Source organism: Neoarius graeffei, chromosome 9 (genome assembly GCF_027579695.1).
Source record: "Neoarius graeffei isolate fNeoGra1 chromosome 9, fNeoGra1.pri, whole genome shotgun sequence".
In the NCBI taxonomy this organism is placed as follows: domain Eukaryota; kingdom Metazoa; phylum Chordata; class Actinopteri; order Siluriformes; family Ariidae; genus Neoarius; species Neoarius graeffei.
The window spans coordinates 17,138,269-17,152,844 of NC_083577.1; positions in this window are offsets into that span (position 1 = coordinate 17,138,269).

Here is a 14,576-nt window from a genome sequence, read left to right on the forward strand (position 1 = left end):
TGCGACGGGCAACAAAAGACTGGAAAATATTTCAAAGGAGAGAAAACACACCTGGTGAAATATCTCACAGTTAATTTGCAACAGGTCAGTAACATGATTGGGTATAAAAAGAGCATCCCAGAGAAGTGGAGTCTCTCGGAAGTAAAGATGGGGAGGGAGTCACCGCTCTGTGTGGGTAAACAGTGCAACAATTCAAGAATAATGTTCCTTAATGTAAAATTGCAAAGAATTTGGGGATCACATCATCTGTGATACATATCATTAAAAGATTCAGATAATCTGGAGAAATCTCTATGCAAGAAAAAAGGCTGAAAACTGACACTGAATGCCTGTGATCTTCAGGCCCTCAGGTGACACTGCATTAAAAGCACACATGTATCTGTAGTGGAAATCACTGTATGTGCTCAAACACTTCAGAAAACCATCGTCTGTGAAAACAGTTCATTACTGCATCTACAAATGCAAATTAAAACCAAATATAAACAATATCCAGAAACACTGTCACCTTCTCCGTGCCTGAGCTCTTTTACGATGGACTGAGGTGAAGTGGAAAACTGTCCTGTGGTTTAATGAATCAAAAATAGAAATTATTTTTAGAAATCATGGATACCGTGTCCTGCCTCTATTTCAAAGACCAAAAATAAATGGACATAAAAAAATATCATAAATGAAATTCTCATTTTAATACTTGGTTGCAAATCCAGTTTAATGTGCTTGGAATAAAATCTTTCTTGACTTATCCTTTCATCAATCGGGCTCCAATCCATCAGGGTTCTTGCTGTGCTCTTTGACATCAGTTTTTTAAACTGATGGGAGTGCACATTTACACACCCATGGAAGACGCCGATGAACAAGTGAAGGACAAGTTCTACATGAGACTGCAGGACGTGCTGCATAGAAGCAAAACATGACATGCTGATAGTCACTGGAGACATGAACGTGAAGGTTGGAGATGACAACCAGAACTATGAAAGAGTGATGGGCAAACATGGCTTGGGACGGTGGAATGATAATGGCAAAAGGCTGTGTGAAATGAGTGATATGAATGGATTAGTGATAACTGGAAAACTATTCCCACACAAGGCAATGTGGATATCACCAGACAGATATTAAAAGATTTATTTATTGAGAAAACACAGAAAGGCCCTCGCCGGCCCCAGGGCTCGAACCCAGGACCTTCTTGCTGTGAGGCGACAGCGCTAACCACTACACCACCGTGCTACCATAAAATCACTTGTTTTCCATAATTTTTTGTGTTTGGCCAAGTGGTATGGGCGGCTATGCACCACCACCCTGGGAGCATTTCAATGTGGTGTTCTACAGTATGAGGTGAGTACGGCCGGGAAGGGGTGAGAATATGTCGGAAAATTCTGTTTGCAACCTGGCAACCTCCATGAGTTGGGCTGGTGAGAGGTGGTCTCCACAGGGGACTGGAGCGGTTTGAGTGGCTACTTTTGTTTTTACCTCCGGCCCCAGCTCTACCTTCTCCAGAACTACCGACGCCAACGCCACGGGGACCCCCTCATTCCAGTGTTTTAACAGGCTGAGGCAGTATGTTTGTAGTGCCCCGCCCCTATCTGTATGAGGGCTTTCCACTAGATTTTGGGGGTGTGATTGTGGCTGGATTTTTTTATTTATTCAGCTACAAGAGTATTAGTGAGATCAGACACTGATGTTGAATGAGGAGGTCGGGGTTCAGTTAGTGGGAGGCAGGGGGAAGTGCGAGCAGAATCTGTGGCAGGGGTCAGAGGGGGGAGGAGGGGCAGAACAGGGAGGGAGTTGAGCCTCCTGACTGCCTGGTGAAAGAAACTGTTCTTGAGCCTGCTGGTTTTGGCCCGGAGACTCCGCAGTCTCCTCCCCGACGGCAGCAGGCTAAAGAGGCTGTGAGATGGGTGGGTGGGGTCACCTGCAATCCTGATGGCTTTGCGGGTGAGGCGGGAGTTATAAATATCCATTAGAGAAGGGAGAGAGACACCAATGATCCTCTCAGCTGCTCTCACGATGCGCTGCAGAGACTTGCAGCAGGACACGGTGCAGGCGCCGTACCACACGGTGATGCAGCTGGTCAGAATGTTCTCGATGGTGCCTCTGTAGAAAGTGTGCATGATGGGGGCCGGGGCTCTTGCTCTCCTCAGTTTGCGGAGGAAGTACAGATGCTGTTGGGCTTTTTTGGCCAGTGATGCGGTGTTGTTGCTCCAGGACAGGTCTTCAGAGATGTGCACACCCAGAAACTTGGTGCTGCTCACCCTCTCCACTGCAGCACCGTCGATAGATAGTGGAGCATGCTGGGTGTGCTCTCTCCTGAAGTCCACAAGAATCTCCTTCGTCTTCTCCACATTCAGATGGAGATTGTTGTCCTTGCACCACATGGCCAAGCAGCTCACCTCACTCCTGTAGATTGTCTCATCGCCATTGTTGATGAACCCACCACAGTCGTGTCATCCGCAAACTTAATGAAGAGATTTGAGCTGGATGTTGGTGTGCAGTTGTGGGTCAGCAGAGTGAAGAGGAGGGGGCTTAGCACACATCCTTGGGGGGGCCCCCATGTTCAGTGTGATGGTGCTGGAGGAGTTGCTGCCGACCCGTACAGTCTGTGGTCTCCCCGTCAGGAAGTCCAGCAGCCAGTTGCACAGGGAGGTGTTGAATCCCAGCTGGTCCAGTTTATGAATGAGCTGCTGAGGAATGATTGTGTTGAATGCTGAGCTAAAGTCTATGAACAACATTCTGACATACGAGTCTTTTGTCTCCAGGTGGGTGAGGGCTGAGTGGAGGGCAGTGGAGATGGCGTCATCGGTCGAACGGTTGAACTGATATGCAAACTGGAAAGGGTCCAGGGCGGGGGGGGGAGGGCAGACTTGATATGCCTCATGACTAGCCGCTCGAAGCACTTCATGAGGAAGTATATGTACATGGTACATGTGCCATTTTGGGGGGTGAGTCTCACTTTGATTTTTATGACAGCGGCTGGATAGATCTGTGAGAGATGCTGATTTTTGCAACAGCTCTGAAGAAAATCTGCTTTAAACCCCCTGTGTCTTGGGAACTAAGACTTATTATAGGACTTGTTCACATGCAACTCACACAATCATTATATCATTATCTCAGTCTATTACTGTAGACCCAGGAGTTCTTTTTTTTTTCCAGTGGAAGTTTGAGTAATTATTCATGCATAATTTACATACTGAAAGTCTTTTCTATCCTTTTCTATCCTATCTGTCTGAAAGATTCCACTTCATTGCTATTAACCATCACAAATCCCGCATCACCCCTGTTTCACATGGAGTCCCGCAAGGTTCAGTTCTTGGCCCCATTCTCTTCATCTTATACATGCTTCCACTCGGTTACATTATACACCGCCATGGACTTCAATTCCACTGCTATGCCGATGACATCCAGCTCTACATCACCACTAAAACCATCACTCCAGCTATCTTTTCCACCCTCACCAACTGCCTGACAGATGACCTGGATGAGCCACAACTTTCTCAAACTCAACAACAATAAAATTGAAATTATCATCTTTGGTCCAAAATCCATCCTCCCCACCTCCCAAGATTTCTCACTCTGCATCGATGGTCACTCTGTTACTCCCTCCCCCCTGGTCAGAAATCTTGGAATCTACATGGACCCTGCACTTTCCTTCAAGTCACACATTAACCATGTCACCAAAACATCTTTTTTCCATCTACGTAACATAGCACGTCTACGACCCATTCTCTCCTCCTCAGCTGCAGAAACACTAATCCACGCCTTCATCACCTCCAGACTTGACTACTTAACAGTATCCTGTATGGCCTCCCCTCCTCTGTTCTCCAAAAGCTGCAATATGTTCAAAACTCTGCTGCCCGACTGCTCACTCGATCTCCCTCCAGAGAACACATCACCCCCATCCTCTGTCAATTTCACTGGCTTCCCATTAAACAACGTATACATTTCAAGATCCTCCTCATTACCTACAAAGCTCTTAATAACCTCGCTCCCCCATACCTGACTGATCTCCTCCAACACTACTCTCCTACTCGCCGACTACGCTCTGCTGACGCAAACCTTCTTACCCCCATCACCAGGACCAAATATCATACAATGGGAGACAGAGCCTTCACCATTGCTGCCCCAACTCTCTGGAACTCTCTCCCACAAGCCATCCGAAACTCTGATACACTGCTGTCCTTCAAAAACCAACTCAAAACTCATCTCTTCAATGCTACTTACAATACCTGACACATCATCTTCCATTATCATCCACCCTTTTTCCCTCTGTTTTCCCTCTGTGTGTGTGCTGTGTGCGTGTTGTGTGTGTAATTTTTGTAAAGCGTCTTTGAGTGTTAAGAAAAGCGCTATATAAAACCAACGTATTATTATTATTATTATTATTATTATTATTTTCTACTTTTTCAATGGCCAAACAATCATTAAGATGTCGATAATTGTAGCCGCCATTCTATAGGTCTTAGCGTAGGTTTTTTCGCTTGTGACACAAAAGCAGCGAAAAGCAAGCTGGGCGAGTCCTGTTGAATTTTAACAGGGCATCAGAACTACATGCAGCTGCATAATAACACACTGCATTCCTGGATTGCACTGTAGACTACATGTAAAGGGTGTGCGCCATCCTTTTATGTTTATGGTATCATTAACACGCATGTTCACAAGCCAAAATGATAAGATGCTGCAGCAGGCTTACTGCGTACACACACATGTTGACTGTCTGGGTGTTGCTCATATTCATTAATAGGGTATCCCTGTACTTACTGTACCCTGTGTATGAACATGGTACATGTGCCATTTTGGGGGGTGAGTCTCACTTTGATTTTTATGACAGCGGCTGGATAGGTCTGTGAGAGATGCTGATTTTTGCAACAGCTCTGAATAAAATCTGCTTTAAACCCCCTGTGTCTTGGGAACTAAGACTTATTATAGGACTTGTTCACATGCAACTCACACAATCATTATATCATTATCTCAGTCTATTACTGTAGACCCAGGAGCTCAGATTGCAGTTACTCACTGTATTATAGACAAGCAATTCTTGCAGTCTTTGTTTATAGTTTTCTTGGTATTAAGGTCTGTCTTAAGTGGCCACTTACATTCCCTCAGTTACATAACACTTCTCATTTAAACCAAAAAGTTCTATTTTGGTCTCATCCATCCACAAAATATTTTTCCAATAGCCTTCTGGCTTGTCCACGTGATCTTTAGGAAACTGCAGACGAGCAGCAATGTTCTTTTTGGAGAGCAGTGCCTTTCTCCTTGCAACCCTGCCATGCACATCATTGTTGTTCAGTGTTCTCCTGATGGTGGACTCATGAACATTAACATTAGCCAATGTGAGAGAGGCCTTCAGTTGCTTAGAAGTTACCCTGGGGTCCTTTGTGACCTCACTGACTATTACATGCCTTGCTCTTGGAGAGATCTTTTTTGGTTGACCACTCCTGGGGAGGGTAACAATGGTCTTGAACTTCCTCTATTTGTACGCAATCTGTCTGACTGTAGATTGGTGTAGTCCAAACTCTTTAGAGATGGTTTTGTAACCTTTTCCAACCTTTTGAGCATCAACAACACTTTTTCTGAGGTCCTCAGAAATCTCCTTTGTTTGTGCTATGATACACTTCCACAAATGTGTTGTGAAGATCAGACTTTGATAGATCCCTATTCTTTAAATAAAACAGGGTGCCCACTCACACCTGATTGTCATCCCATTGATTGAAAACACCTGACTCTAATTTCACCTTCAAATTAACTGCTAATCCTAGAGGTTCACATACTTTTGCCACTCACAGATATGTAATATTGGATAATTTTCCTCAATAAATAAATGACCAAGTATAATATTTTTGTCTCATTTGTTTAACTGGGTTCTCTTTATCTACTTTTAGGACTTGTGTGAAAATCTGATGATGTTTTAAATCATATTTTTGCAGAAATATAGAAAATTCTAAAGGGTTCACAAACTTTCAAGCACCACTGTATATATACATTGAATGTCCTGAGCAGGAACTCAGATTACAGTTGCTAAAATAGTAACAATTTACTGATATAAGGTGTTCTGTGGTCAGGGTACTACACTGTAGTGTGTCATGTGGTAATGCATGAGGAGACAATGCAACTTTCATAAATATTACAATATATCAAGTCAAGTCAAGTTTGTTTATATAGCGCTTTTAACAATAGACATTGTCCCAAAGCAGCTTTACAGAATCTGAATGAGCCTAGACATGAGCCAATTTTATCCCTAATCTATCGCCAATGAGCAAGCCCGTGGCGACGGTGGCAAGGAAAAACTCCCCCAGACGACACGAGGAAGAAACCTCGAGAGGGACCAGACCCAAAAGGGAACCCATCCTCACCCGGACAACAACAGACAACATGACTATAACATTAACAGTTTTAACATGAAGTCAGTTTCATTGATGTTATAACTCTTCATTAATGGAAACTTGAGTGCAAAACTGTTCATGACAACTGCAGTCCTAAAGTTAGCAAGTCAACTGTAGTTCTCAGCCATAAAAGCATTACTGTACGTGTCCAGAGCGCCTTCCAAGTGTGACTTTCAACTGTCCATATGGGGCCGTCCTCCACAGGAGCAAGGTGATGAGACTCCAACCAGACATAGGGCATCAGGATGGATCAGGCAGGTCCGAGGAGCAGAAGAGGTCAGCACATCAATCCCAGGATTGACATGTAACTCAGAGGGACAGATTTTATTTAAATTTTTTTTTTTTGGGGGGGGGAGAAAACAGGTTGTTAGGTATGCCCAGTGTCACCTGGATAAGTAGGTACAGTATACATTTTGTGCTGAGTACAAGCAGGGACTCCGATAAAACTAACTATGACAGTATAACTAAAAGGGGAGAGCCAGAAGGTAACACAGGCATGAGGGAGCCCCAGGACATAAAGCAGCCAGCCACTACACCATCAACAAACTCGAGTGAGCAAGCAAGTGGGGGACTGACAGCATCCACACATCCCAGTTTACCAAAACACTCTATGTCTGAGGACCCTCCAGATCTACACCTTTACCTCATAAACACCATGAACAAAAGGCTTGACTAAACAGATATGTCAGCCTAGATTTAAACGCTGAGACTGTGTCTGATTCCCGAACACTACTTGGAAGGCTGTTCCATAACTGTGGAGCTTTGTAAGAAAAGGCTCTGCCCCCTGATGTAGACTTCACTATATGAGGTACCAGCAGATAGCATGCACCTTTTGATCTAAGTAGGCGTGGCGGGTCATAAAGGACCAGAAGTTTGCTCAGGTACTGTGGTGCGAGACCATTCAGTGATTTAAAGGTCAATAGTAGTATTTTATAATCAATACGAAATTTGATTGGGAGCCAATTCAGTGTGGATAAGACAGGGGTGATGTGGTCATATTTTCTAGTTCTAGTAAAGACTCTTGTTGCTGCATTTTGAACTAACTGGAGCTTGTTTATGCACTTATTGGAACATCCAGACAGTAAGGCATTACAATAATCCAACCTGGAGGTAACGAAAACATGAACTAGTTTTTCTGCGTCATGTAGTGACATTAAATTTCTTATCTTAGCAATACTTCTGAGATGAAAGAAAGCTATCCACGTAATGTCATCAATGTGTTTCAAATGAAAGACTGGGGTCAATAATCACCCCAAGGTCTTTTACTGCTGCACTTGAAGAAACAGAAAGGACATCCAGAGTTACTATGTAATCAGAGAACTTACTTCTAGCTGCATGTGGTCCTAGTACAAGCACTACGGTCTTGTCAGAGTTAAGCAGAAGGAAGTTAATAAGCATCCAGTGTCTAATGTCCTTTGCACATTCCTCAATTCTATTAAACTGGTGTCTCTCATCTGGTTTTGCAGAAACATACAACTGTGTGTCATCAGCATAACAGTGGAAACTAATACAATGCTTACAAATAATATCACCCAGAGGTAACATAAAGAAAGAAAGCAGTGGACCCAAGACAGAACCTTGTGGAACACCAAACTTTACCTCAGTATGTCTAGAAAAAATCACCATTTACATCAACATACTGATGGCGATTAGTTAAATAAAAGCTGAGCCAGGAGAGGGCCATTTCCTTAACTCCCACAACATTTTCTAGTCTATCCAGGAGAATGGAATGGTCATTGGTATCAAATGCTGGACTAAGGTCAAGCAACACAAGCAGCGAGACACAGCCCTGATCAGACGCCAACAGTAGGTTATTTACTACTTTAACCAGAGCTGTCTCTGTGCTATGATGAGGTCTAAATCCTGACTGATACATTTTATGCAGTGCCGTATTAAGCCAATGCGGTGCCCCTGAGCACTATACCTCAAGTGCCCCCCCAACCACCACCACCACCACCCTGCGCGCACGCGTTCAGTAACCTCCTGCACACACTCACAAACCTTGCCCTTTGCTGTCAAAAATAGTAGCATATACATAAACAATAGTACACATAAACAAGGTCATTCTTCCTCATTGAAAATGTATTAAGTAGGCTACATCAGCCCATCAAATTCACTGAAAACAACCAACGATATGCATGTAGGCATATTGAAATGTCTTATTCAAAAATGAGCAGCATATATTTGTATGTGGGCGGCACGGTGGTGTAGTGGTTAGCGCTGTCGCCTCACAGCAAGAAGATCCTGGGTTCGAGCCCCGGGGCCGGCGAAGGCCTTTCTGTGTGGAGTTTGCATGTTCTCCCCGTGTCCGCGTGGGTTTCCTCCGGGTGCTCCGGTTTCCCCCACAGTCCAAAGACATGCAGGTTAGGTTAACTGGTGACTCTAAATTGACCGTGAATGTGAGTGTGAATGGTTGTCTATGTGTCAGCCCTCTGATGACCTGGTGACTTGTCCAGGGTGTACCCCGCCTTTCGCCCGTAGTCAGCTGGGATAGGCTCCAGCTTGCCTGCGACCCTGTAGAAGGATAAAGCGGCTAGAGATAATGAGATGAGATGAGATATTTGTATGTCTCAATAAAAACCTTCAAAGCATCCATACTCTATTCTATCCATATTCAAATGTCTCAATTCAAAATGTGTATCAGTTCAAACAGCATCAGCAATTTAAACAGCATCCATCTATATACAATACAGCCTATTCAAATGTGTCCATTCAAAATGTGTATCAATTAAAATAGCATAGGCAACATATTCAAATGTCTCAATTCGAAATATAAATTCAAATAACATCCAGTACAGCATATTCAGATGTACAATGTACATATGTGTATCAATTCAAAGAGTATCTGTTCTGTATGAACCTAGACATGTTCTCCCCATAGCGCAGGATCAGTTGAAATAGAGAAGTGTTCTACTGGCGTCGGCTGTGCTGGGTTGACATCCATAACACCCTCGTCTTCCTTCTCGTCACCATGGTGTGAACTGATCTCTACCTGGCTTAAAGTGGCTTCGCACATCCCCTCCTCCCGGCTTCAGCGCTGGTAGTGACAGCAGTTGTCAATGTCTTTATAAAAAAACGATCTAACACTGGAACATTTTAAATTGCAGCTACACGCCTGGAGTCTTTCTCTTTTTTTATTTTCTCTTCGCACAACCACTCAATTGATGTCTGTCCATTTTTCATTTCCACCGCGGTCTTTAAAAAATTGATGCATTTCACCGTAGATGGACTGGCTCAACTGACAGGTTGAGGAAAGGGGGGTTAATGGTCACATAGGCCACTCTTGCTCGGAATTATGATTATTGTTGTTGTTCTTATGAAATTAGTGTTCATAACGAATTATATATGACTATTTAACAATGTCAAGTGTATAACCATTTTAAGTGTACAAACATTCACGAAAAATATTTTTAAAGTTTCTGTCATGTGGTGCCCCCCCCACTGGCTGTGAGTGGTTAGTGCCCCTGGGCACTGTGCCGCAGGCCCATATAGTTAATCCGGCCTTGATTTTATGGATGTTATTCCTATGTAAATATGAGCATAACTGCTGTGCCACAGCTTTTTCAAGGATCTTGGAGATAAAGGAGAGGTTTGATATTGGCCGATAATTGGACAGCTGACAGGGATCAAGGTCAGGTTTTTTAATCAGGGGTTTGATAACTGCTAGTTTAAAGGATTTGGGTACATCGCCAATCCTAAGAGAAGAATTTATTATTTTAGAAGCGGTTCAATAACTTCAGGTATTATTTGTTTGAATAGACGTGTAGGTAAGGGATCTAGTACACAAGTTGAGGCTTTTGATGCCGAGATTAATGAAAGTAATTCAGTTTCTCTAAGGGGAGTAAAACATTCTAATTGCTGATCTGATACAGTTATATTGTTAACTACAGAGTCACTTACATTGTCTGACCTTACATTAGTAGTTTAAGTTTTTGTCAGATACTCTCAATTTTGTCATGAAAAAAATCCTTGAAGTCGTTGCTACTACATACAGTGCCTTGAAAAGTATTCATACCCCTTGAACTTTTTCACATTCTTCCACCTTACAACCACGAACTTAAAAGTTTTTTTTATTGAGATTTTATGTGATAGACCAACACAGAGTAGCACATAATTGTGAAGTGAAACAAAAATGATAAATGGTCTTCAAAAATGTAAACAAATAAAAATCTGAAAAATGTGGTGTGCATTAGTATTCAGCCCCCCTGTACTCTGATACCTCTAAATACAATCCAGTGCAATCAATTGCCTTCAGAAGTCATCTAATTAGTTAATAGAGTCCTACTGTGTATAATTTACTCTCAGCATAAATTCACTTCTTCTGTGAAGGCCTCAGTGGTTTGTTCGAGAACACTGAAGAACAAACAGCATCATGAAGACCAAAGAACTCACCAGACAGGTCAGGGATAAAGTTCTGGAGAAGTTTAAAGCAGGGTTAGGTTATAAAAAAAATATCCCAAGCTCTGAACATCTCAAGAAGCACTGTTCAATCCATCATTCAAAAATGGAAAAAGTATGGCACAACCTACCAAGACATGGCTGTCCACCTAAACTGACAGAGCGAGCAAGGAGAGCACTGGTCAGAGAAGCAGCCAAGAGGCACATGATCACTCTGGAGGAGCTGCAGAAATCCACAGCTCAGGTGGGAGAATCTTTGCACAGTACAACTATAAGTCATACACTCCACAAATCTGGCCTTTTTGGAAGAGTGGCAAGAAGAAAGCTATTGTTGAAAGACAGGCATAAGAAGTCCCGTTTGCAGTTTGCCAGAAGCCATGTAGGGGACACAGCAAACGTGGAAGAAGGTGCTTTGGTCAGATGAGACCAAAGTTGAACTTTTTGCCCTAAATGCAAAGTGCTGTGTGTGGCGGAAAACTAACACTGCTCATCACCCTGCACACACCATCCCCACTGTGAAACATGGTGGTGGCAGCATCATGCTATGGGGATGCTTTTCTTCAGCAGGGACAGGGAAGCTGGTCAGAGTTGATGGGAAGATGGATGGAGCTAAATACAGGGCAATCCTGGAAGAAAACCTGTTGGAGGCTGCAAAAGACTTGAGACTGGGACGGAGATTCACCTTCCAGCAAGACAATGACCCTAAACATGCAGCCAGAGCTACAATGGAATGGTTTAGATCAAAGAATATTCATGTGTTAGAATGGCCCGGTCAAAGTCCAGACCTAAATCCCATTGAGCATCTGTGGCAAGACTTGAAAATTGCTGTTCACAGACGCTCTCCATCCAATCTGGCTGAGCTTGAGATATTTTGCAAAGAAGAATGGGCAAAAATTTCGGTGTCAAGATGTGCAAAGCTGGTAGAGACATACCACAAAAGGCTTGCAGCTGTAATTGCAGCAAAAGGTGGCTCTACAAAGTATTGATGCAGGGGGGCTGAATACTAATGCACATCACATTTTTCAGATTTTTACTTGTTTAAAATTTTGAAGACCATTTATCATTTTCGTTTCACTTCACGATTATGTGCTACTCTGTGTTGGTCTATCACATAAAATCTCAATAAAAAACTTTTAAGTTCGTGGTTGTAAGGTAGAAAAATATGAAAAAGTTCAAGGGGTATGAATACTTTTTCAAGGCACTGTACTACAGGTGTGCATGTGTCTATAGTGGACTTATACAGTGCTCAGCGTAAATGAGTACACGCCCTTTGAAAAGTAACATCTCATCTCATCATCTCTAGCCGCTTTATCCTGTTCTACAGGGTCGCAGGCAAGCTGGAGCCTATCCCAGCTGACTACGGGCGAAAGGCGGGGTACACCCTGGACAAGTCACCAGATCATCGCAGGGCTGACACACAGAGACAGACAACCATTCACACTCACACCTACGGTCAATTTAGAGTCACCAGTTATCCTAACCTGCATGTCTTTGGACTGTGGGGGAAACCGGAGCACCCAGAGGAAACCCACGTGGACACTGGGAGAACATGCAAACTCCGCACAGAAAGGCCCTCGCCGGCCACGGGGCTCGAACCCAGACCTTCTTGCTGTGAGGCAACAGTGCTAACCACTACACCACCGTGCCGCCCTGAAAAGTAACACTTTAAACAATGTCTCAATGAACACAAACAATTTCCACAATGTTGACAAGACAAAAGTTTAATATAACATCTGTTTAACTTATAACGTGAAAGTAAGGTTAATAATATAACTTAGATTACACATTTTTCAGTTTTACTCAAATTAGGGTGGTGCAAAAATGAGTACACCCCACAACAAAAACTACTACATCTAGTACTGTGTATGACCTCCAAGATTTTTAATGACAGCACCAAGTCTTCTAGGCATGGAATGAACAAGTTGGTGACATTTTGCAACATCAGTCTTTTTCCATTCTTCAACAATGACCTCTTTTAGTGACTGGATGCTGGATGGAGAGTGATGCTCAACTTGTCTCTTCAGAATTCCCCACAAGTGTTCGATTTGGTTCAGATCAGGAGACATACTTGGCCACTGAATCACTTTCATCCTGTTCTTCTTCAGAAATCCAACAGTGGCCTTCGATGTGTGTTTAGTCATGTTGGAAAAGTGCACAATGACCAAGGGCACGGAGGGATGGTAGCATCTTCTCTTTCAGCATAGAGCAATACATTTGTGAATTCATGATGCCATCAATGAAATGCAGCTCCCCGACACCAGCAGCACTCATGCAGCCCCACATAAGGACACTGCCACCACCATGTTTCACTGTAGGCACCATGCATTTTTCTTTGTATTCCTCACCTTTGCGACACCATACAGTTTTGAAGCCATCAGTTCCAAAAACATTTATCTTGGTCTCATCACTCCAGAGTACAGAGTCCCAGTAGTCTTCATCTTTGTCAGCATGGGCCCTGGCAAACTCGAGGCGGGCTTTTTTTGTGCCTGGGTTTAAGAGAGGCTTCTTTCGTGGACGGCATCCATGCATACTATTCCTCTGCAGTGTATGCCATATTGTGTCACAGGAAATAGTCACCCCAGTTTGGCTTTCTACTTCTTTAGACAACTGCAGTGAATTTGCATGCCAATTTTGTTCAACCCGTCTCATCAGAAGGCACTCCTGTCGAGGTGTTAACTTCCGTGGACAACCTAGATGTCTCTGTGAGATGGTTGCAGTTCCATCTTTCTTAAATTTTTGTACCACTTTTGCTACAGTATTCTGATTGATAAGTAAAGCTTTGCTGATCTTCTTGTAGCCTTCACCTTTGTGGTGGAAAGAAATTATTTTCTTTGGGGAATTCTGAAGAGACAAGTTGAGCATCACTCTCCATCCAGCATCCAGTCACTAAAAGAGGTCATTGTTGAAGAATGGAAAAAGATTGATGTTGCAAAATATCACCAACTTGTTCATTCCATGCCTAGAAGACTTGGTGCTGTCATTAAAAATCTTGGAGGCCATACAAAGTACTAGATGTAGTCAGAGCATTTTTTAACATAGTTACTGGGAGACCAAATGGTCTTCCAGTGGCCAGATTTGGTCTCCTAGTCAATGCCAAACCAGCTTCACTGGGAGACCAAATTTTAAACCAAGTTATGTCTTATAATTTGGTTCAGTCAGTTGCAATTAATTAACCAAGTACCATGTAAGTATACATTTAACAAGGAAAACGAAGATCTATGTTCTAAGATATACGATCATGTTGGTTAAGAAAAACAAAACTAAAATTTGGTTACTGAGATGGCTGATGTCAGAATCCGATGTCATTACTGTGTAACTCTGAGTGTCTTTGACATAACATTTGTGCTTGGTAATTGCTCTTGATAGCTGTGTAGTCACTGTAGTGTGTTTGTCTGTATGGTGATTGGTGAACCATTTTGCATCACAGAATATGCCGCAGCGGTTCTACCGCATGGACTCTGGGGCCTGTGATTGTATTGCCCAGACCAGTTGGTCTCCTAGTGGAAAATCCTTAAAAAATGCTCTGGATGTAGTAGTTTTTGTTGTGGGGTGTACTCATTTTTGCACCACCCTAATTTGAGTAAAACTGAAAAAAAATGGGTAATCTAAGTTATATTATTAACCTTACTTTTTCCACGTTATAAGTTAAACAGATGTTATATTCAACTTTGTCTTGTCAACATTTTGGAAATTGTTTGTGTTCATTGAGATATTGTTTAAAATGTTACTTTTCAAAGGGGGTGTACTCATTTACGCTCAGCACTGTAGATCAGTTGTAATTATGTTCTATGCATTTCTGACAAT